The following is a 26,357-nucleotide window of genomic DNA, read 5'->3' on the forward strand; positions in this document are numbered from 1 at the left end:
TTGCATTTTGTTGGTTTACTGTGCTAGATTTCCAAACAAATCTTGCATTTTGTTGGTTTACTGTGCTAGATTTCCAATGAGAGCGCTCCAGATTTCACATCTCACATGTTTATAGCTGAAGAAGTTTGTTACATAGATGGTGTGAAAGTTGGATGAACTTAACTGAACTGGATCTGGAAGCAAAGTTGCTGAAACTGAGTACAAAGTTAAGAGAGCAAAACGTCTTTCAGTGTGAAGCGCAATCATTGAAATTGTTGTTTTGTTTCTCTTTGAAAGAGCCAAAAGAAGAAAACCTCTGATTGAGGGTGAGTACAACACAAATATGTCTGTTACACTAGGACTCCACTGCTGAACACCTCCATGTTTGCTGGCTTCCACCTCTCCTCTAGTTCTGCCAGATAAAACATTGTGTTCTCCTAGAGACTGCCAGAATGGGAGTAACATCACTTTAATATTATATTGCCACAAATGAGGTACAATATGTGTTCAATGTAAGAACAAATACAGCGTATATATAGCATTGATAATCAGATTTGCAAGTGTGAATAGAGCCTCTGTACTATTATACTTTCTTTATAGAGTTTCATGCCAGAATCTTATTGATTAGTAATATTTGTACTGTCATATGTGATGTGATGTAGATGTGGGGGTGGAGGCATTGCGTTTCTAGCAGCATGCCGGTATGGGTTCGACCCAGAACTGGTAACGACCTGCCATACTACTTAATAAGGGCCGGATTAGTACGCTCACTTCTGGCTATGGGAAGGAAAGTGAACCGGTGCCACCGGAGCGCCATTAGTCTGCCCGGTCGCTGTCCGTGGTGCTGATCTAAGAATCTGTTTTCTGCCCACACAGTCAATCTGCTTCTCTGTTTCCATCTCTTCTTCCATCACACACTTTCTGATTTTAATTCTGACTCTTTTTTTATAGTGTTTTATCTCACTCACTTGTTTATTGCTTCCCATTTCTCTCTCCTCCTCTCACTTTGCGCACACACGCATTGCTCACAGATCTCTCTCTCTCTCTCTCTCTCTCTCTATCTATCTCTCTATCTTTCTCTGTTTGTGTCACACACGCACGCGCCTCTGTTAAAATATTAATTTCCAACACCTCAAAGGCCTTTTTGCCTCCCACTTGCATTGCTACGGTGGCGACACGGAGCCCATGACATGTGGAAATAAAGGCAAAGACATACCATATAAATAATATAGATACAATGTAATCCTAGCAGGTTCATTGATGACTTTGCATCATCTTATTGTTTGGAAAGAAATCGTGGTTGAGTCACAGGAGGACGGTCGGTGGCTCACGGTTAGACCCCTTACAGCTTCTTCTTTTCTTTTGTCGCTGAGATGAAATCACCCGCGGAGCTCGTCGATGTTTTGTGCGTATGCTCAAGCGACGACTAGGCAAACTGTTGATACCCCCACCCCCAGCTTTCACCCTCCCCGCTTGGAAATGCTCCGGGGACTCACCGAACAACCGCAACAGGCAGGTGTAGTCTCCCCTGCCTGTTTTTTTTTTCAATCTCCTCCCGGGTTAACTTCACAGTTTATGACACAATAAGTCGCACTGGAGCCTGAGTTGAGGAATTCCCGGAGTTTGGAACAATGAGCCGCGTACTGTCGGCTGGGTTCGGTGGACGATAACCATCAGTTTATCTGCCTTGCCCGAAATTCATCAGTGGAAACCGCTTTGGAGAACCCTGCCGGGGTCGTGGGGAGATTGATTCAAAGTGGAATGACGGAGGGCACAGGAGGCTTGCTAAGAGACGCTCCTGTGTCTCTTCTTCTTCTTTCTCTCATTGACGGGTTCAACGACACCGATCATATAGAGCCGCTTCTAACCTCTCCAAACACCGGTGCGCAGCGCATCAGTCTGCGCTGATGAAGCGATTACTCCCTATCTCAACTTGGATACAGTCCCTGGGCCCCTCGTCAATATTAGTCCACCTGTGTCGGTGAACATATGAGAAGAGAAAAGACGTGAAAGGAGGGAGGACGGGAAAGACACGTGGATTCCCGAGGCGCACCGTCGAATCTGGTTTTGATGCGCGCAGGTGTCCAATTCATCATCATCGTTCTCTCTCCCCCTTCTCTCTCTCTGCATGAACATCTATCTTCTGCGCAAAACTGAAAATGTTCAAGAGGAAGTCGTTCATGGGAGTGCTTTGAACACAGGAATGCTCCTGGTCGGATATTTGCTTTGGGTTTAAGGGGGAAATCGCTCGGATATCAAACCTCTCCAGCGGTGACACAGAAGAGGCTCTGGAGTTACAGAGAGCATGGAAGAAGAATTTGGAAAGTAGATCTTACATTTACGGATTACCAGCCTTTTTCTTCTCCAGAACAACTGTAGACGCGCTCTTCTTTGATGTCTGAAAAGGTAAAGCAACAATTATCTCCATATTTCCTGTTGCTTATGTTCCCAGAACAAGCATTACAACTGTAAAAGCGTTGGTTAAATGTATTCTGAAGTCGATGATATGGTATATTACCATAATTATAAGTAAAAATGAATGATATATTTTTTTCTCATAGAGACGTTAATTTCTGGTTGTTTATATGCAATATATTTTCACTTTTCAACATCAGTTTGACACCTTGTTTTCTATCAGCTATGAAAAAAAAAATCATGACGCGCCTTTAGGTGACAAAAAAGAGAAGATAATAAAATAATAGGGCTACGCACTGCAAAAACAAGATAACTGATACCCAAAGACACAAAACAACATTGTGTTTATTTTGAGCTCGTATAATTAAGATCGGTAATTATTCGTTGTGCAAAAGCCTCTTTCAAGGTTTCAAGCCTCTGTTGGTTTTCGAATTGAACAGAATGGAGGGAAAAAAAAAATTAAAAGGGCTTTTCAATTACGCGACGCCCATGCAGGTCGCTCCATACGCGCAGTGGATAATGAATTTCTCTTTTTTTTATATGGCTCTGGGTCAACAGGTCCTCTCTCTCTCTCTCTCTCTCTCTCTCTCTCTCTCTCTCTCTTTGTACATGCATACTCTTAAAAAAACACATGAAATGAATACCTGAGAAAGTATTGATCCTGATTCCTTTGGATTCCTTTTGGATTAGTGCACTACTGACATGGTTGTTTAAGCAAATCTTAGCAGTCCTGTCTGTATTGATTTTCAAGAGTAAGGCAATCAAACAGGCAACAGAGGACGCTCTTTCAACTGATTTCAAGTCACCTACTGCTTTCTCTCAGATCCAAAAGATTTATTGCTGCAGGTTAGATATGAGATCATTTCTACAAGGTATTTTTGTATTGAGTTAAAACTAACAACAGAATAAATGCACGTATGAGGAATAGTATTTTATGTGATCTTTACAATGTATTCAGTTGCTGTATGGATTCAAATGAACTTGATGATGCATTCATTTGTGCATTGATGGAAGTGCTTCGTATGGAGGAGGGAGGAAGGAAGAGATGGAAAGATAGATAGATAGTGACTGCAGTATGCTTCCTAATAAACAAAACACTTTACGTATCATTGCCGCTGGAGAAAACCGATTAAAGAGTAAAGATGCAAGAGAAGGAAGGCAATTTAATCCCAGAGGATGACATTTTATCTCATCATTAAGAATAATCAGAAGCAGGGGTGTAATTGGCTCATTACTTGTTCCCCTGTGTATGCTTGGCCTATCAAACAGGGGCAGTATTTGTGACAGTAACTTGACATCTCTATCAAAAAAATATTGGGTTTTGCTGAAAACTCAAGATCTTGCTTCACATTCAAGCGGTTTTGTAGTTTGCATGTTAGAGGAGTAAGATTGTGACCACAAGGCTGCCAGTGCAAACCCCAAGAGAGATTTGTGATTTGTGGGAAAAGGGCTAAGGATGTCATGTTACCACTGTTACAGAGGCCTCAAGCAAGCCACTGAATTCTCAAAGGCTTCTGCAGCTATTCAGCAGTAACCACATTGTCCTGGTTATCTCCTAGTTGTGAATGTGTTGAAACAATTAAGAATGAATTAGTGGAAGAACCACAGATACCAATAAAAACTACCAACCATTATTACTTTTTCTGGAAAAAAAGCCACATTAAGCATGTAGTTTTCCTTGTTCACACATGGCAGTTTCCCCAGTGTAAATGCTGTCTGGCCACTGAGCATTCTGAGGCTTGGCTGTATTAATCAACTGCACCGATCAAGGAACTGTAATATAATTTAATTACCCATTTCTCTTGATTCTGCCAGCCAGTGCAGGGAGTTAAACCATTGGTCTAAAGTCACTTGATTGATCATTACAGCATCTGGTTTCTAAATCCCAAAAGATGTTGATACCTCCATATGTTAATGCTACCTCACCTTTCTCAGGATTTATTTTACTCCAAGGAGTACACCAGTGTGTGCACATCCTTTAAAAAAATGTCTTGTGCCCCATCGCCCCAACAGCAGTGTTGCCTGCATTAATATGTATATATTTATGAAGAAATTAGAAATTGCTAATTCATTCTAGAGGAATGAGATCTTCCTCGCAAGAAATTCCTTTGGCTGTTGTAATATAAAAAAATATTGCTATACATAAATACAGATGGGGCAATATACCTATTTGTCCCAGTGGTGCTGCAGTACTTTTCCTTTTCCTCGCTCACTACTTTTTCTTTATAATTCACCTCTCTATGAGCACACAAAGCAGGGGATGCCACCTCATAAATTAAACATCCTATGTGCATTTTCTTATGCAGATGGGAAGGGCCACTGATGCCAGAGACCTGTGGGCCCAATCATTGCCTAATGGTTTTTGTAGAAATGGTCCCTAAAGAAATGGATGTAGGAACTCTTAACAACCACACTATACTCAATTTGAAATCAAATTTGCTGTTTATTCACAAGGGATCTTGAGAAGGGATCTCAAATAAAGCTCTTTGTGCAACTGCAAACGCACTCACTGGAACAGGAATCCTAACCCTACATGTGAGGGTTGAATTTACGAGTTGCAATGAAGGACATGGCGAAGTAACCCTAATCACATACCAAAGATGGGTCACAATTCGAAGACTTCAGTGATGGTGCAATGGGAGCACTTTTTGCAAACCTGCTGAATTTTATATTACATTGTTTCATTTCTTATTTAATTTGCAGTGTACTATCTACTTTAAAGGGTTAGGGTTAGGGTTAGGGTTTAAGTCTTTAAACATTTAAAAGTAGATTCCAACTCAATGTCACTCCGTATATGTATTGAACTATACTATGTAGCAGGAATAAATGACCACAGCTCTCCAGATATGTTTGCTGGAAACCCCCAACATCTGGCTTAAAAAAAGAAAGTGGCTTAGCTCATTCATGTGAAGCAATGCATAGCCTATCCTGGCTGTACTCTCTTTAACTGGATCTTTGGATGACTGGATGTCACGGCTGCTGAGGGAGAGATACTTGTTGTATCAACAACAACAAGCAAGGTTTTGTGTGCGAGGGCCAAAGACACAACCAGTGAACACATTCAGCTTGAGTTACATTGCTTGCACTGCCTTTGGTGTCTAGTATATCCATGGCTGTTTGATGACTGTAAACAAGGGACACCCTTTTGGGCAGTACCAAGACATCCTTGAGTATGATTTCAATTATTACTTAAGGATTGTTGTTGCCAAGAGACAACTAAGCACTGCTTTGTCTCTGGATGTTGTTTTGTTTTTGGTTGCAGGGAACATTGCCTAGATACATTGCAAAAATGTGCACAATGTTTATGTAGTCTTTACCGCTGGCTGCAGTGCCTTAAACAAGCTGACATTGAGCAGGTTTGTTCATGTGTGTGAGTAACAGTAGGAAATATTAATCATTCTGGAAAAGCAGAACAAAGTGTGATGGAAACTGTTGGTATTGTTGTGGAGACCAGAAAAGCACATTGCATTCTGATACTGTGACTGGCTTGCAGCAGGAACAGCAGGACCTCCCATATGCAGCTAGTGGAATAGTACAACCTATATAATACAATATGCAGAGGACGGTATATAATATCACAATACAGATGGAGAATAAACATTTGAGCAAGTACCAGAACAAACTGACATTCACTCAAGGTTAACCAAGCATTCTTCTCCCCATCTAATCCCCTTATCCACTGAATCATCTTGGTCAGACATAATTTTTCTGGCCAGTGTTGTGGGTGTCCCAGGCCAATGATCATGAGCCAATCGCAGTTAGTGGCCTATGGGGTGTGTGTGACCTACAGGGCAGACTATATATTGTCTTGGAGGAAGGGTAAACAGGGTCGCCTTGGGATTCTTAGTGCCTGTGCATGTGTTTTTTCTTTCTTTTTTTTCTAGTAATTGGTCACAGCAGTTGTTGCAGGGCGCGTTTGTTGTGCCATTGTGTGTGTGGTTGTGTATCCAGAGTGCTGGTACATGGATTACTTGCTTTGTATGTGATGGTACCACCACTACTGGTGCTATGGAGCAATGTTTTAATGACTAGGTCTCCATTTAGTTTGTGTCTTTGGCTATATACAGGGTATATGTAGAAAAACAAGCACAATGATGACACTTTTTCAAATGCAGAGGCCGGCAAAGTGGAAAATTTAGTGCTTGCCAACAATCAAACCAGAAGAAACAGAACAGAACAAATCACCCAGTGTAAAGGTAAATTATACAAGAATTGCCTTAAAACATTGGCCATGTCAATCAAATAAAAGACTGTGAGATTCCTTACTTTTACACACCTCCAGTTGGTGGTGTTAAAGTGCCAAGAAACATAGTAATATGGAAGCAAAAAGCAAGAGAGAAAAAGAGTGCACATATACCAGTGTTTTAGAAGGAAAATGATGCATTCAGCTTGCCTCAAGAATAGACATGTTGCATTTTTGTGACAAACACTGAATGTTAAACTAACTTTTTATAAGAAAACTATTTATGTATGAGGCATATTTTCTTTAGGTTACCATCTTGGGGTCATTTATGTAGGAGCTTATTGGCATAAATGCTTACATACAGTAACTAAATGCTGACAAGTAGAAATACAAAACATAATAGAGTAGAAAACACTTCTTATCAACATTCAGGAGCAATGTGCTGCGGTTTTTCGGCAACAGATACACAGTGCATTGAATACACATACCATTATCTTGCTGTAGCATGCTGAGTGAAAAGAAATCCTCGGGAGATGGACCACTCTCTTCAGAACAGTGTCAATCCTCCTCAGAAGGCTGTCATACCTGTACTGAACTATGTCAGAACATATCAGATCATTCCTCACTGTGGCATGCTTCAGTTCTCCAGTTCTGCTCCAGTTCTTTTGGGGGATTGCGGGAGATGGAGATCTTTTTGGCTTTCTTGACCTGAGAAATTCCTATAAAGATTTAATGATGTTTAGATCTGCTTATAAGGTAGTAAGATCTCCTCATCATGGAGGTCATGAAAGAAGCTTTATCTTGAAATATGGCATTGGGAAACTGTGTTAACCCTTTATGTCTTATATTATACTGTATATGACTCTGCATAAATCTTTTGACCTAATGTCCCCTGGGAGAATGCTGGCTCTACCATAATGCACACACCACATTGTTAAACAGTTCACTGTCGACTCTGTTTTTTTACTTTTTCTAAATGTAAACCTGTTCAGTAGGAAAAGGATTAAATAGAATTATATAATTTTGTGTCAGGACTGTGCCAGAGAGGTGGCGTTCAGTTCTTCAGGCTGTAAATTCACGGTTTTAGCAACTTTTCGGTTTGATCTCCATCTGTCCCTGTCAGCGAGCTTTGACTTATAACTCCCTTTTCCTCTTTGCCAAAGACTGTTTACTTCTGTGCCATGTTAAATAATTTAGCAGTTTTTGTGACAGATGCACCTTCAGTTTGAGTACCAACTATTTAGCTTTTTTTTTTTTTCGACCTCAGTTGCCTCAAGGTCTTATGAGAAATTTTGCAGAAAGGTGGTGACTCTCAGACTTTATCAAAGGCAGGCTAACTAAACTAAAGTTTCTTCGGAAATGAAGCAGGGAAGGGCGTTATGGGCAACCATGGGGTCACAAAAGTTTACAGAGGATGCCTCTCAAACCTCCACGTCATGCTGTATAGACAAAACAGAGAAGAAAATACAGTAGTTGTTGTGTTTGGCCCTGTTGTTCGGACAAAACAAGGAATCTGAAGACATGACCTCTAGGTGTGAAACGACATCATTGAATCTAGAAATTCTTTAATATTGAAAATAATTGTTAGTTGCATACTTCAGATTCCCACAGTGTGTTATTGTCAAGGCGCCACACCTGAAATAAAGAGCACCTTTGCCAGCATAATTCTTTATGAAATATAATAATATAATTTAATATCAGCCCTAATAAGCTTCAGGGAAAATGAGCAGTGGTGCTACATTACACAGCAAAGGCTATGTGTTCAATAAGCGAGGCGACTGTTGAAATCATCATGTCGTAACTACTGTACATTGATAACAAGATGAGATGCATCAGGATCTGTTTGCTTCAGCTCAGCAGGTGATTGATGGATTAATCACACCTTCTATTTGCTTTGCAGTAATTATTTAGAGCAGTACACCTCCGCCAACCAATTTCCCAGGGGGAACCCTTGATGAAACGATGTGTTGTGCTGTCTTTATGGATAATCCAGGTTGTTCACAAGACCATGTGCCACTAGAGTGGATGCACTTACGGATGACATTGTGTTTCGCATCACCTGTGGAAGACGAATTGTGAGGTTTCTCCTTGCGTCCACTCTGTAGCACTCTGAGCTTGGTAATGGGAGCTACTCTCCACACAAACAACCCTCAATCACTGCAAGGCTCACTGGGATCAATATGTTCTCATAATTCAGGGCCCCTGACCCTGACCGCAGATCATTATTGCCCTCAGGAGACAAGTCTGACAGACACACACACACACACATGCATGCACACACACACACACACAAACACACAGGTGTTGTCTCTGCTATCCTGCCAACCATCCCAAAAGGCTTCAACATCCTCAGAGGGAAGGTTTTGGACACACACATACACACACTTATACACACACTGTGCACACACAGACACACACTCAGTGCTGTCCAATGGTGCAAGAAGAATTGAGTGCCAGGGGGCTGACAGGTAGAGGAGATGCAGTCAGGGAATGCAGCTGACGAACAGAGCAAATGACAAGGAGACAAGGGACTCCCTTACTGTGAATATTATTTCTTCACATTTTTTATTATTTTATTTTTTATTGTTCTCATTACCACCATTATGACAGATTTTATGAGTAGAATACTGTAAAAAAAAACACATAGGGTCCAGACTTTCATTTGACACATAAATAAAGAAGACACAGGCCAACAACTTTATGATATAATAAAGTTTCAATGAGATTTACACACATCGCTTCCCTTACTTTATCCCTATTCAACACATTGTTAAAATGTGTGCTGACTAAATCAAAGGAAAACGTTGAGGTTTATGATAAATTATCTTTTAAGTACAGCCAGTAAGTCTGAACGTCTCCAGCCAAAACTTCAGGTAACGGGAGAAAAACTAAATGCTTGAAAATAATTTTTTTTCCAGTAAATGCTGGTAATATTTGTCTGTCACTCGGTCTACCAGTTTGGTCCAGATGAAAAATCTCAACAATCACTAAATCGTTATCCCCCGACTTTACCTTTGGAAGATTTTGTGTGAAATATATCTGGTTAATGACAAAATACTTGCAATGTTAATGGCATTTTCATCCTCAGCTGCACTTTGCGTGTTGTGATTCTGGTCCACATCAGGATGTTAGCAATGTCATTAAGAGCATTTTGCATGCGGACATTAGAATTTAGCTCAAAACTAAATCTTTTGTATACAGCAACGTACAGCAGGGAAAAATGCTTGATTATTCAGTCTTCCTCAGTTAATCTATATCAGTTCATTTAATGTTGATTAATTCATTGACCTCATGAGACCACTACTGAACGTGCAACCCGATCCAACAATAAGCTTTCTGCAGGTGGCAGTACATAATTTTCATAATTTGTACTGTCTGTCTGTATGTATGTATTTTTCTTTCTTTCCTGCATTTCAGGTTGGTTGTGTGAAGTACTATTCCTGTCCTGTCTCTGACCCAGCCTTAATAGTGTTTGTCGTGGAGTGTTTGTGCCTCTTCCTCCATCATATCTATATATAGGCTCCTGTCTCCTTCATTTATGGAGGCTGAGCTCCTTGGACACACAAATGGTTATGACGAGATGACACCAGCAGAGCACTCAAACAGCTCAGAGGTGCTTTGTCATTTGGAGCCAAAATTCAGAGTCAACAGGGTAGGGGATTAACTTAAATTCATCTTCATTCACATGACTGGTGGATTGTACGGCTCAACTGCTTGTTAATGCCAAAACTGCATGTATTAATTAAGTAGGCCCACATGATATTCTTACTCCACTGGTTTCATAGGAGCATGCAGAGACAGTTTGATTGTGTGGAGCTGCAGTTCAGTTTGTATACACGGATCCTTGTCCAGCAGGAGTATTTTCACATAAAGTGTTTCTTTTTTAACATATCATTTTGTCCTGAGTAAATTTTCCAGGCACAGTCCAAATTTTAATTTATTCTCTGGCATTTGGTATAAATTTCCCTGTCCGGTCTTCAAATGCGATTTTAGCGGTCCCTTTTCAACACTTCTTCAACAGCTGAGCCAGCACTTCCCGCAAAATTGCCAAGTAGGGACAAAACTTAGCCATTTCAATGAATGATGAATCTTTGCACGCATGAGAACATTTTCAACAGAATGCTAATACACAAAAAAGGCAACGATGAGAGTGAGTGGGGAAAAAAGGAATCCGTGTCTTAAAATGTGTTGCCTTACCAACTTTTTCTTTTGGGTATTTTTGTTAACTTCGTGTTGTAGCTTCAGGATATCGATGTAATTATACTGCTATACAAATAGCCCCTGTTTTTTATGTATATTGCTGCATAATTTGCAGCTTATTAGTATTTTAGCTTTTTTTTCATTTATTACTACTGAAAGCACACTCTGTTTGTTATAAAAATTAATATTTATACTGGGGTTCAGATGTTTTAACTCATATAATGTGTGTGTGTTTCCTGTTATTTGCATGTCTCGTGCACTTCCCTTATTTGGACTGTGTTTTGCTGAGGCTGGCAGGGAGAGATATCAGTAGTTCAAGGACAGGAGAGACAAGGACGTGAGAAACAGGCCTGAGAAGTGTCAGTTTTATACATAATGTTCATTACTGAACAGAAAACCAAAAAGGAATGTTATGATATTATCTGTATCAGGTGGGAGGTGTCCAAGACAGCCCATTTTTTATAAAATGAATAAGAACCAACTGGTAGAGCTCCTCAGGGAGCCTTTTCTCTGTAACTCTCTTGTGTGTTGCACTGTTAAACGCTCCTTCTTGTACAAGAATAATAAATTCAACTTAAACTTTGATACTTTGAATCCAGTCTTCCTTATTCAAGGGTTTTTCTTTAAAAATTCCTGTAACATTCTTCAAACCAAGAGTACTTTGATTACTGTAAACTCTAGGGTACTGTGTCTTGTTGCAGCAAGGAAAATAAATGTTGAATGAGCTGATTTGCTCCTCTTTAAAAATCCACTATTGGAAGAAAAAGAAGAAAATAAGAGATTAGGGTTCATTTGGGGGCGTTAGATTATTGGAGTCCCAATCTCAGGTGAGACATCTGTATGAAGGGGTGATTTAGGACTAAAGGCAAGATTTCCAGAAATGGAAGTTACATCTGAACTCCAGTTAAATTGAATTCAGTCTGAGAAGCACAGATATTCTAAATAGCCTTGCTGCGGCACTAATATAAGGGCATGACATCGTCTGAAGTAATGCCACAAAATGAGAAACATCACCCCAGAGTGATAAAATAAGTACTGTTTATCAAACGTGTTTCAGCATGCATGAGTCTGTGCGTCATACTGAATAGTACATAACTAGTTGTGAAATAAAACATTACAGTGTTTGAAGTGCTGCCGGGAAAAATCTACATTTGCCCTACTCTAGAACGGAAAGTGAAGCTTATTACTTGATGTGGGAGCAATGCAGGTTTATTTTTTTTTGTGGTTAATGTCATTACATAAACCTTAGAAGACAGAGGTGATTTGTCTTTGTTTCATGTGTCCCTTTGTGCTTCGAGACTTTGGATAATAATGCAGCAGCAGGAGCTGAACTGTGTTCCTCTGAGGGGTGGATCACACATAGACACACACTGATCCTGCAGCTCTGCGAGATGTGTGCGCTTGTGCTGAATGTTATATTTTGTGCATGGAATGAGATAAAATGACATGTCATGCAAAAGTGATTAAATTAAGAGAAAGCCTGACATTTACGCTGCTAGAATGCAGCAGTAATCACACACACACACACAGATACTCACACAAATAATTGACTAGTTGTCTCAGACCAGCGCCTTAATCAACTGGATTGATTAGACCTTTGCGTGTGTGTGTGTGTGTGTGCCTCTTGAATATTGCTCTAGGCTAATTGGTAGAGAATTCCATAGCATTGGGGGATCATGGGACACATGAGACTCTTGAGTACAGTGCACAGATATATCACTTGTTAATAACATGTACATTTCTACATCCACACTTCCTCTACATCCTCTGTCTTTTGCTCAGTCAGGCAAGAAGTTACTTGGACTACATTGTTGCTCTTGTGCTTTTGTTTGTCATTTGTGCCAAAGTGTAAACAAAACCTGAGCTGAGAAAACCTACAGTACACCTACAAATAGCAGCCAGATACAAGCATCGAAGGTTACAGTCATATGCAAAATAATGATATTTGACCCGATTGCATAATAAGTTCTTTTGGAATTATAACTTCATGGTATGGTGTGTCATTTTGTAATTTTTACATGAGTCATTACTCCAGAAAACAACCAATATAAAAGTTACTGCTCATTATTTTAATGTGAATAACTTGAAGAATAGTGTTACAGATTTTCTTTGAAGTTTGGCTCTTCCATATGATGCAACGCAATGAGAACACAATGCAACATGGACAGAGTGTAACAAAAATGCAACACAACCCAACACAACTTCACAATGTGAAGCACAGATTTACAGTGAGGCAAGTTGGTCTCAGTGCAACAGTTAGTGTACTAGTTGAGAAAAATACATTAGCCTGGATTGTAGGTGTAACAATACTCACATTTTGAAAATGTCTGCTGTGTCCACAGTGTGTCGGAACCTGAGAGGAAAGCTGCAATGACTGCTTAACGTCGGTCACACAAGGAGGAGCCAATTCAATTCCATTCATTCAAGGCTGCAAATTAATTTGACTTCATCATGATCATTACGACGAATTTGTGAAGAGAAAGTGCAAGTGAAGAAAAAACCTGCTGTCATATTCTTTCCTGCCCAGTGAATGTGAACATGTTGAAAAGCATTGTATTTAATGTTTGCATCTACGAGTTAGCTATCAGGAGAAGATCAGGCATAATGATATGTTAATTCCAATACAGGAGAGCTGATGTTCTTTGTAATGAGGCGGAAAAAATATGTGCATATATCAGTATCTGCATCTGCAAGTGGCCCAAATATTTTGGGAAAAAATCCAAAAATGTCACACAGGAAGCTACATTTTGCCTAAGCAGGGATCTAAATAAAGCGAGAGAGTTCTCAAACTCAATTTTTGCTGTTGCAAATTCACAACCGCAGGCCCTCTAGTGAATGTGAGATCTACTCAGCTCTGGTTGCAGTATGTCTGCAGTGATACTGAAGCCACTTCTCTCTCTTTTCTCTTATGCCGCATGTAAAGGCACCAACAATGGTGAAGGTTCAATCACAGGGTAGAAGTTTGGAACTCCAAAATGATCTACAGTACAAATGATCATCTGTCATATTCTTTGTGAGTAGATTATGCTGTGACCTTACACATGAAAAACTTACATTGTTTCATAATTTAGCAGCAGGACAACATCCCTTGTCTTTGCCGCCCAAATCTCTTCTCAATGACCAAGATTTATATGACCGTTTTCTGATTAAACAGTTGTATCTTTGTATAACCACGAGAGATTCCTTGTTAGGAAAACACAACAATCTCTCTAATGTACTTTTACTTAGCATGGGGGAGTCCCTTGCATCCCTCAAACATTGCCACACTACTTCTTTCACACTTCTCTTCCTTTTTCTCCTCAACTTACACTGTACTGTTTCCTTGCTGTCTTTTTCTCAGCTCTTTTTTTTCATATCTCTGTGTCCCTTTCACACACCTCCTCTCATCTTCATATTTTCTTCCTGTCCTATCTTCTCTCTTTTTCCTTCGTACCTGTAATTAATCCTCTCTCGCCCCCACCCTCGTTTCCAACCAGACTGCAATATCGCCATCATTGTTTGCTGCTTCTTTTCGAGGGACCATGGTGTGTTCACATGTGCGCGACAGTCTTATTGTTCATATCTGCTGCCGTCTTCCACTGTTTATGTTGTCACATAATTGCATGCATGCTGTTAAAATGTGTATGTGTGTGTGTGTCTGGCTGCAAGAATGTGTGTGTGCGTCCCTGTCATTCCACACCTGGTTGTCAGAAGTGGTTACTCAGTGTGTGTGGCAGTCAGCTGATAATTAAAGCAAAGCCGAGCACAGAAAGACAGACAGAAGAGAGGGATGAGCAACGAGAGGAAACAAGGGAGCCATGAAGCAAAAGAGACACATGGCCTTCAGAGACACAGAGAAAGAGAGAGAGCAAGTGCATGTTTGAGTCTAAATGCCTGTGGTTTTAATTATATTTAGTAATTTCTTATTGGAACCATGTAATTTGTGCCCTTCAAAACACTTTTTTTCTTTCTACGTTATTTCTCGCTCTCTCTCTCTCTCTCTCCTGGTGTCTCTCTCTGCCTTTTGCAACCAAACCAGATCCACCCACCTCTACTGGCACACTGTATCCTGTTATTTTTGCTTCTGCTTCTGAACCATCTGTAAAGCTGTTGCATTACTTCACCTGCACACCATCTGCAACCTTTCTATCTCTAATTTAAGTTATAGGAATTCCATTTATTAGCGGGAACATAGATTCTTCTCGTTACAGCGTGGGCTCAAATAGAGGTTTTTTTACATGCTTATAAAGCAACGGCCTTGGTTTGTTTTGGTAGTTTTTTTTTTTTTGGCCATCATTCCATTTGATAAAATAAGATTCTTCTCACTAAGTTAATGGCTGACGCCTTGGAGTGTGATGACATAACTCCAAAAAAAAAAACTTTCTGGTGGAGCGACAAGCACAAGCACTCAGATGATCATCCACTTTAAAAGACAGCTTCATGTCAGCCAAAATGCTGTAGAGTAGCAAAGAAAACTGCAAAACTAAATGCAAATGTAAATATCCAGACTGACTTCTTGGATTATTTCTGACATTTCAAGTGCAAAGACGTTCAGTTTTACCTCTAAATAAAGATAATCTGGCTGTTGGCTTATTGTCTGGTAGGTGGTGTTGGTGTTTTTGTGTCATCATAACCCATGGAAAGATGACAGAATTACAAAAAGCAGACCCAAGTTGTCATTAACTGAAATTGTCCTTTAAGCAACAGAATTTCTGATGTCTTTCTCCCACATCCAAAAGTATTTCAATTTTGAAAAACTGGTACAGATTAACAAAACAAGTCACGTCATCTCAGGGTTACAGAATCTTACTTTTCTAAAAGGAAAGTAGATATCAATTATTATTGACTGAGCAATCATTTCTCTTCGCACTAATCAATGGTAGCAGCGTTGTGTTGTATCTAAAGTAAGGAAAGTTGAACAAAAACTCTGATTAAAGCAGGGAATGGCAATGAAATGAAGAATAATACATTTGAAATGCACATGAAAATATAGTGAAATCCACACACATTTCCAAACTATGCACTCTCACTAGTGCCTGTTTTTTTTTTCTTTCTGTATTGTAAGTAGCACCAAAATATGGCTATATTTAGGTGAGTAATGTGATTAGTGAGTAGCTATATGTAAACAGAGGTGTAACCAGGTTACTGCAGAGGTTGTACTATGATTTCCTGCTGTAACCTGATCTCTCCTAGTAACCCGCTTTCTTGTGTCCATCTCAACAGGGTCAGTGGTATTGCAGTCCTGGAATTAATTCATTTTTAGCACAGGGCCACCTTGGACTTTTACAAATACAAATGTATTAAGGGCATCACAGCCAAAAATGTAGGGCAACCAGGCCATAATGGTCCAACATAAAGCTTACATTTTCATAATTTCAAAAAACTGTAGACGTCTCACCCCGGCACTCTTTTCCACTTACTGTAAGTCCATCTCAGATGAGTTCCGGCTTTTTAAGATTTTGGTGGATACTGTTGATATATGACTTTCTGTTTGCATGGTAGAGTCTTAATTTATGTTTGTAGATGTGGAGACAAACTATGCGAAACTATGAACCATTAATGACAATGGTCACCTTCTGACAACTTAGCACACCCGCAGCCTTACTCCACCTGTGCGTTCCCGGCTGAGCCTTCCCCATGTAGCTTTTGGGTAACCTGTGTATGTATATGGCAGGTGATCATTCATGTGATCATATGCTCATTCAGATAGAGTTTTCCAGCTCTGCAGCTTATGAGTATGTTCGAGACACTTCTGGTTTTAGGCTATTTTAACTGTATTTAGCCTGACTCATGCTATGAACTAGCTAGTTTTTCACCAGCTGCTGTGAAGAGTACAAAAGATGCTAGTGTGTTACATAAACAGGAATATTCTGTTTTATTCTTGTGATAACATAAAACACAGCCTTTCAGTATTGTGGTGACTAATAAATAAATTGTTACACCAAAGATGCTCACAGTTTTGAATTTCTGAACAGGTGCTTTGGGCTGATTATTTGGGAGAGTGGGAGAAATTACTGCTGATGTCCAGTGTGATGACAAGGACACTGGGAAACATGAGGAAATCTCCTTGGAAAGATCAAAACAGGGCACGACCATTTGTGTAGTACATTTTAGAAGCCACACACTGTAATGTTCATCTACAGCTGGCTGTATTGGCATACTACAGAGACACTAAACTCACTTTTTGCTGCTCAGTTCATGGCATCACTTATTGGGTGACAGAGGTTGTTTTCTGAGAATGGCTTGTGCACTCCGAACAGCAGAAGTAAAAGTATTTACAAATTTATTACATCTGTCTGAGTGGCAAAAACAGACTTTTTTCTCTTTTCATGAGAAAATCGAGTGAATTATTACTATAACCTCACAGTGCATCTCTGTTTCCGTGCAGTTTCTTCCTCACTCCCTGCCTCCATAATCCTGCTACTAACGTACCATCTCCCCTCCCATTCATCACCTGCTGCACCGTTTCACTCATCCTCGCATCCTCTCTCTCTTCTCTGTATTATCCCTTTGCCCTCTGTGGCACTGCGATAACCTGTGTCAGTCAGTGATTATAGATCTCTCCCTTATCACTTCTTTGTCGGTAAATGGATCTAGCGCACAGGCAGAGTGATACTGTAGCTCACGATTTACAGCGAAAAACAGATTGACGGGGGGAAGGAGTTCTCTCTAACGCATGTGACATCTGTCACTGTCACTGCTATTCACTCCATTAGAAAATCATATACATTGCACCTATTTTCTGGTCATTATGAGAAACCGTGGCTTTGTTTACTTGGTGCTGTTTGTTTGACATTTAAAAGGCAGCAAGATCCTGATGACTCATGATGATAAATCCAACGTTTCTTTTGTCTTCCAAGAAAACACATAAGCTAGATTTATGCACCGCTTTGCCGTAACAATGTTAGAGTACCCTGCACCGTCCATTTGCAGTCATCTTAACATTTATCACACATTATTAAATGCCATGAGTAGTATTCTTAAATCTATGTTTTCATAGACAATCAAATAATTTCATGAATGGGATCCCTGACAACATAAAGATATTCATTCCAGCCTAATAAATAAATCAGATATTATATTGGTTATCTCTCTGTTCTGTTTTTACATCTTTATTAAGTATGGATACACGATCAAACAAGTGTATTCTCACATTTCCCAAGTGGATGAAGCAAAAATACAAATGAAATGGGGGAAAAAAAAGAAGAAAAGAGCAGGGAATGCTATGCAGTGTGTTTGTTGGGGTTGTTATTTTTGGTAAGCTGTGTGGCCTTGCCACAGTGGCCCTGGAGAGCAGAGAGTGACTCAGGTACTGACTGATAATTGGTGGTGTGAGGAGCTCTGGTTACATCTGTGTAGTGGCTTAATGCATCTGCAAAGGTTTAGCAAATAATGTCTTAGTCTTTTCTGCGGTGTCACTGTTGCCATCCTTGCCACTGTTTTTAACTTTTAAGACCATGGTGCAACTTAATTGTGACCCTAGCAAAGTCCTCTTTTCTCTCTTTGTAGCATTTCTCAAAACTCCTGTGTGATGTCACTTTAACATGTAAGATATACAGAATTGTCCTATATGAAAGTCCTGTAAACCTTCTGAAGATGTTTTGAGTGGCTGTAGTCAAAGAAGGAGGCTGTTGACCTAAAGAAGACTTGCAGAAGAAAGCTGTGCGAAAACATCACTTGTGTTTTGTTTGGTTTGCCTTATGTGGCTCCCTAATAAGCCAAACTGTCGGGCTGTTAGAGAAAAAATGACAGCATTGGGGTACAGTTGAGCAAATATCAAGCTTCCTGAGAGGAAAGTCGCTTTAAAAACTGCCAACAGTCACTTTAGTCCCAAGGTGCTCTGGCTGCCAGGCAGTTGGAAAGCAAAGACATAAAGAGAGAGCTGCTTCTCTGTTGTGAGTGAGTGAGAAAGTGACTGTGATCTGGATGAATGGTAGCACAGAGCAAAATGAAGAGGAGGGGGCTGGAATGAGGGAGGATGTCACACTCCAGATGGAGGAGGTTGACCCCCTTGACCTCTTTGAGGTCTCTCCCTATGATCCATCATGCACATACACACACACATCCATGATGTACACACACGACACCGAGGACAGATTCAACTGCTGTCATTGTGCTTTGGTTTTACTCACGCTTGGATGTCCTCATGTATGCGGTATGCACACACCCATCCCCACATATCATCTAAAACACGCACGCACATGTTTGAGTGAGGGCAGATTCAAATTCCACAGCTTTCTTTCTTCAAGCCTCTGTTCTCTAACTTAACCTCACCAGGGACTGCTGACCATCAAATCAAACCCCCCTTCTGGAAAATTTCTATCAGCTAAACTCCTTCTCGTGTACCTCTCTGTGCTCTGGCAAGTGCACTAGTTTTGTAAGGCAATGTTCTTGTTGCTTTTTTGTCCCCCTGAGTGCAGTTATAATAGCTGGCAGCTGGCCTAATAAGCAGTGGTTGGAAAAGGGAACATTACAAGGAAATTGGCCACGGGGAGTTCAGCAGCCAGGCCAGAAGGAGGCACACAGAGACACACAACAGATCTAGGTCCCCATCGGTTAAAGAGTTTGGTTGGTTCTGGCTCATTGGATCCAGCTGTTATAATGGCTTTGGCCTGAAGTAGGAGGTGATTTTCCCTCTGTTCTTTAGCCTATTCAAAACTGGACAGTGTGGAGGATCATAATTAACGACGCTAGCCTGCTTTTCTTTCTTTCATTCTGCTATAATTGCTGCTGTTTGCAACTGTATTTTTGTTACCATTTTTGTCACAGTCATTTTAGTTTCTTACATTGTTGTCATTAAAACAATTGAATCTATGGAGGGAGCCTGGGGAATTGTTGGTATTGGTGAAGCGTAATATGCTTTTTAACCAGTAAGATATGTCTCTATATGTGATTTTGTCATGATGTTATCTTAAAAAAATGTCTCAACCCAACATCTGTGATACCTGGATATTCATCTTTTTATAGCAAAACATCAAAAAATGTGTCTGTGGTTTTTCTTTTTATTGATGTCCACAAACTGAAATAAACAAATACATATATCAAATAAAACAAAACTGCAATATCTACAGATTTCAGTGTAACTGATCTATGAAACTTTATGCAATCTCTATGAATATGTTGGCCAGGGTTCAATATTTTCTACCTTTTCTTCATGGCTCCATGAGAATTTAAACTTCATCTTTGAAGTGCCTTTTATGTGTACTGCCCATTACATGGCTTCATTGACTTAGCTGAGAAGGAAATTCTCCTCTGAGTGCCGTCATCGGGGGACATGGAGCCCTTTGTTGTGTTAATTAAAGCTTGAGGGATGACGAAATGCAGATGACAAAAATACTAGTGGCGGTAGTAGTAGAAGAGTAATAAGATGAATCAAAGCAATGAATCTTTCCATGGGTTCATTTCACACTGGGAATTATGCCTCTATATTCATATTTCATCTTTTTTTATTCAGATTAGTCAAATACACTACTGGTGTTATTTTACGAATCAGACTACATAGGCTAAGAGAGTTAAATATCAAAAAAGTCAACATAACATTCATGTATATGTAACCAAAACTGCAATCCTAATCCTTAACCAAGTGTTATAGTAGCCTAAACCTAACAACAGATGGGACTCAAGAGATTAAGCCCCAGAGTCGTCTCATAGTCAAAGTCCTGTTCTTATAATTGGCAAAACAAATTAGTAGCATTCATATACTGTAGAATAACTGGAGACAATGTAAACTAGGTATAGAGTCTTGTGTAGGGGTATACAAATAGGTTTCTGTTTGTAACTTTCCTAATCGTCAAACTGTAGCTCCAGTCCGGCATGCTTCTTTTGTCTTTAACAATAATGTTGCAGAAGGTTAAGCCTCATTTGCAAAATGGTTAATCACCAGGGCTAACTAGCTGCAAGATGAATGGAGCATTACAACAAAATGTTGTTCTAAATACAGCAAGCAACTGACATGGCTCATTAAGATGAGTATTTATAGTATTTATATAGAAGGATGTCAAAAATGGCTCCAAGAACTGTATTTGTGATTGGCCTGTGGGGCCACCTGTTTTTTTTTTGCCCGTTGTCACAGTTGCCAACCAGAGTGATAATAACCACTCAATAAAGTACAATTTCATTAATTTCTAAACCACTGACATATGGATATGTGGAATGGTGTGTGGCTAATTAGATGTGGTATGCAAAGCATCCTTGGTGCTGACACCGGAATATGCTGACAAATGCTCACTTGTTCTTGCTTTGTTGAATAAAATTGGTGAAGTTCACAAAAAATAATGATCGCAGCACTCTAAAGGCTTCTGCTGCTCTTGTCTTAATTGCAAAAGGGATAAAATATTTCATTCTGCGTGTGTTTATTTCTCATTGTTCAGTTTTTTGTTGCTGATTTGTGACCAAATTTTTACATCAGTGGTAGACTGCTGAGATGCACCAGTGTAGCAGTAAAGACCTATTACATGTTTTTTTTTTTTTTCTCTGAAGCAAAATATGGTTGTTATCACACCCACAGGGTAATCAATGGCTCCTGCGTAGTTCTACTCCCACAGACAGTTGCATCTAACTCTTGCAGAGGCGTTTGAATGTCAGATATGATCCGATATCATCCAGCGCAGGGACTCGGCTGCTGATGGCTCATCACTGACATCAGATCTGTCTAAAGGTTAAATGGTTGTCATCATCATTGTAAAAATATATCTACAGTTTAATTGCAGTAGATTAAGCTAAAACTATACTTATTTTGTTTCTTTTGCTGCATTCTTCTTTCAGTTATACTGGATTTGATTTGAGTCATTTACACAGTGGTTAAACAGGGATGCATGGCTAAAAAAGTATAACATAGCAGTGGAAGAGGAAGAAGTATAAAACAGACTTTGCAACTTTAAATGTGTTGTAAGACCACCTAACCTGAGACCAAGGTAGGGCGAAACCTAGTAAAGGCCAAGACCAGAGTGTACATAGTCTACTGAGGTACCTAACATAGTTAATATTCGCCAAATCTCTTTGGGTGATGCCTCCCACCCTTCTCAATTAGCGTATTGTAGAATTTATACACTGTTGTGTGTTTTCTTTTGGACACTGTTTTACACGTGAACTTTGTGATTACAGAAGGTTTGGCTGACGTCTGATACAATCACTTTCTAGGAGTACGTGTGAAGAAGGGCAGCAATGGCTAACAGTGGTTCACGGTAACAAACATTAGTTAGTTATTAGTTAAGTTCTTGTTAGTTTTATTTGCAAGGATTTTGTGAGGCTGCAGTGGATGGACCTCAAACCTACTAGTGGTGTCTAGGGGTTGTTGCCCCAAAGAAAATGTTGCACATTTCAAAGTTAAATGCATGAATATAGTGCACTTTCATCATAAACCCACTGATTGCAAAGGTATACATGGTTATGACATGGACCAGATTTCTTTACATACATTTTCATAGATAAAATACTGTGTTTACAATGGCTTGGCTGAATTCTTGATGGTTAATATAAGAAGTGCTCTGGTCAGGATTTTTGGGGTCGTTCTCTTATCGCTGGCAGCTGTATTGGACAATACTGATCACTGATCACAGGGTCTATTTGAAGCCTGCTATTTATTGTGTAGCATTATTCATTTAACTACTCTTTATTTTATTCATTTATTAGGAAATGATAAGGTATCCTGAATTGACAACAGTTTATTTCTCAGCAGGTAACATGTGCAGCTCTCTCTCTCTTAGAGACAACTTGAACGAGAGCAGCCTACAGCTGTTTTTTAGGAGCAACTGGAGTTTAACAACGTAAAGCATTTCCCACAGAAGGACGGAGTAACAAGAGAGGAGGGTGTTTTTTTTTTTTTATTATTTCTAGTTCACAGTCCCAAAACTGAACCAGTTAACATTATTTTTTTAAAAGGTAGTCACTATAAAATACTGAGTTTGATTCGTTGGAAGAGCTTTTTAGCTTGTGGCCTTGTGGTTAAACCTTGACCTGACCTCTCCTGTTTTCTGTGCCATGCAGGTGTTTACTCTAAAGGCCATATAACAACTTTTTGAACTGTTTCTCAGCTGCTTTCACTGTCATTTGTTTTACTCTCTTTAGTGTGCGCTAACTTCATTCCACCGTAAAGTAAAAGTGAAACTAGTGTTCCACCTAAAGTATTTTCAGTCAATTATGAAACCATGGCAAGACAAAATAGACATTATGAAGTTAATAATAGAACAAGTAATATCCCCGTATAGGTCTTGACAAATCTTGAAATAAAATCCTGAGACCTCTTTGTCCAAGATCTAAACAAAAGGGAGTTAAATGCAGTCACTTCTGAGACAAAACTGAGACTTTCCAAAAGGGATCTTGAGACGGGTCTCAACAGCTCATGCACATTATTCATTTGTGACATGTAGTAGTGGTTATTCATTTCACATTTTTATAATGTCATGTGTTTATAGTGGTCCAAAACCTTTACAAAAACATTACAGACACAGAAATTGGTCCAGATTTGAGGTTGCGCATCAGTCAACCAAGCACGCAACCAGATTTTGACACTTATATGCTTTTTCCAATACTTGTCCCTTCATCATACACATTTAGATTTATGTCCTTGGAGAAATTGCTTTTAGTCTAGGACTGTTGTGTCAGCACAGTTTGTCAGGATGTGGACAGTGTATTTTCATCTACAGGACTTTTCATCAACCAAATACAGATGTTAAAATGCAGTTTTTCAACCAACAGCGGCAATCTACATGTAGAGGCCTGGTCATTGTACTGTAAAAGGATAAGACAAAGCAACTCTCTTATTCGGATATTCTGTTGGAAAATAGTAGAAAAGCTGGTTAAGTTCGAATAAACAACAGGATCAGGCTGCATCAGGCTTTAGACAACCAATTCAATATTGAACATTTGTAAAACTTACTTTAACAAATACAGATCTTACGCAACCAAAAAGTCACAGACATGATGACCACAGCAGCATCTCAGTTCGCCTCTATAGGGCTTTTTGCATTGTTGTAGCCACCGTGGTTTCTCTTTCACAATAAAAAGTAATTTGTATTCTTCTCATTACAATCGTCAATCAAATAGTTGACTCACCTGCTGCGATCGCTGACACTCACTAAATGGAACAACAAGTAAATGTCATTGTAGTCAAAGGTCTGTGGTGTGAGACATTTTATTATTTCACAAAACAAGGGAAGTAAGGCTCATGCAAATGCTTTGGAGCAGAACGTGTCATATAACCAGATGTACGCAGTATTTATTTTTATTTTCTCATCTGAATGAAATTCAACCTTTTTTTTGTTTTATTTTTTATTTTTTTTACCGTGATTGTTGGTTTCTTTTTTTTTCTTTTTTATTCTTGCTCAGCCTGAGTAATCTCCATCTGTTCGTACCCTTCACATCTACCTCCTCTCTTATCCCTGTCATTCTCTGGCAAATTCAACAATGTTTTATTGGCAGTGCAGTTCAACATGACTAAACATTGCCAAGGTGTTATTTTATTTATTTATTTATTACAACAATAAACAGCCATATAAAAGCAGCAGAAAGATGATTTACACCATTGATTTGAAAGGAACAAGCTAGAGCTGATTGGCTGAGTTTAAAAAGAAAATGACTGCAAGCAATAAATGAACAAGTATATTTTTTTGAATGTTTCAGCTCAGTACAACACTGAAAACAGAAAGGGGAAAATAGACATGTCTTTAATGATAGGTTACTTTTTTTTACTGCTATTCAATAGAACACATCAGGAACAATTATTTGCCTACTGTTACTGTGGCCAGGGTTGAAAAGAAAAGACAGCACTATGTACAGCTTCGAGCTGCTCCAAACAGCAGGACCTGCCCCTTGGAGAGTGCTACATAGTGCTGACCATTGTCAGGTTGGGTTCAGGTCGTTAATTAATGGATATTTTTGCTGTTCCGGTAAAACCCAGACCTGCACATCACTATACCTTGTTTCTTCTTTTCTTCATTCTTCTATGTCTGGCAGCCCACCACTTACATTTTAGGTCAGACTCATCACCAAAAACAAACCACAGGTTTTATTATCAAAGATCTACTTTTAGCCCATCTTTGTCAAACAAAACAAACAAAAGAGTTGAATCATGAGATTAACACTGTTTAGAATTGTAATGTTGAGGACAACTGGATCATTAAGTCAAAAAGGTGCCGAGAGAATCAATGTGCTCTGCGCATTTTAGACCATTTACATTTTACAACATCAAATTATTAAACAAAAGTCTTGTGCCCAAAGGAAATGTTTATTTTGACATGAGAGTAAACCTACAGTGGAGCTATGTGCAATGTGACATTTGATCTGAAAGCAGCACCACACAAAAGGTAATGGAAAACCATTGGGAATTACCCTCAGCAGTTGAGCTAACACGAAGCTACTGTGAATCTAAATCATTTCAGTTTTTATTGATGTCAAGAAAAAAAGGGAAAATCACATAGTTACGGAAACTTGAACATATGTGCTACTAGAGGCGAGGAAAGAGCGGAGAGAGATACTGCAGCTATCACTCTTTAAGTGGACAGCTGGTACTGTAAGTAAGAAGGGCTTCTGAAGTACCAGAAAAAATCAGACTCCCATCAAGATTCCCTTGAGACAAAGAGGGATGACAGATGTGTATGGTGAGAATGTGCACATGTGTCTCCTGGTTACTGTAAACATAACAAAAAAATGTCAATAATGGCTTGCTACTCTGACTTACAATAACAATCTTTAAAGTGCTTATAATCAATATTTTATCAAAAAATGTATCAAATGGCAATGTGACAATGTGGAAGGGGTTGGTTGCTGTGATGGAACTACAGAGAAGTATGACCTGAGTCTGCATCTTTCTTTGGCTTTACAGAGCTTTTAGACTTTTAGAAAAGGATCGTTAGCCTGTCTTAAGTTATGGCCACCAGTGTAATTTAAGAGAGGGAGCTGTTAATGGATTGGTCAGACGTTGTGTTTTGTCAAAGGTAGGGCCTTTAATCTTGTCGGTGGCTTTGTCACCCTTGTGTCTTTGGCCGCACCAGGTTGTGTTTTTTATTATTAATGAATCAATTTGTCAATCATTTTCTCAATTCATTATTTGTTGTTTGGCCCATAAAATGTCAGAAAACGATGCAAGATTTTGATCATCAAGTTCATGTCCTCACATGTCTTGTTTGATCCACAACCCAGGTTTTGAGGGACTTGGAAAAACAACCTGACAAACAAACAAACAAACAAACAAAAAAAAAAAATATATATATATATATGTAATGTTCTGCTTGCTTTGGTGTCCTAAACATTGGGCAGGCTTTAAAAGATAGACTATACAAAAACTGTGGGCAGTTATTGAAAGCAGAAGAAAAGAAGCAAAAAGTGATAGAGGATAAACACATCAAAATAATAATAAAAAAAGAAAATGAAAAAACGGAAAGACAGCCAGTGAAATGAAAGGCAGGGAAACAAAATTGAAAGAAGACCGAGGAGCCATTGTACTGCAGCTTCAGAGAGCAATACAGGTGAACAGGAACAGAGAAAATGGGAAGCACAGAGAGAAATTGGGAAATGATGGAATAAGGGGAGTGATGAGAAGGGGATGGCTTTGAAAGAGAGCAAGTGAATATGTTGCACTCTTTATTCACTAGGCAGCATTCTA

General features: G+C 39.3%; 1 protein-coding gene across 1 annotated transcript in view; it reads left to right on the plus strand.

Moving 5' to 3' along the window:
• Window positions 1-281: 281 nt before the first annotated feature.
• The window catches only part of LOC109137319 (transcription initiation factor TFIID subunit 11-like), a 57,470-nt gene continuing 31,394 nt past the window's right edge, over window positions 282-26,357 (plus strand). The window contains exon 1 of the mRNA XM_027283393.1: window positions 282-305. The gene's annotated coding sequence lies outside the window, so the exon portion shown is untranslated. The remainder of the gene's footprint in view (window positions 306-26,357) is intronic.

The sequence above is a fragment of the Larimichthys crocea genome, chromosome X (genome assembly GCF_000972845.2).
Source record: "Larimichthys crocea isolate SSNF chromosome X, L_crocea_2.0, whole genome shotgun sequence".
Classification (NCBI taxonomy): domain Eukaryota; kingdom Metazoa; phylum Chordata; class Actinopteri; family Sciaenidae; genus Larimichthys; species Larimichthys crocea.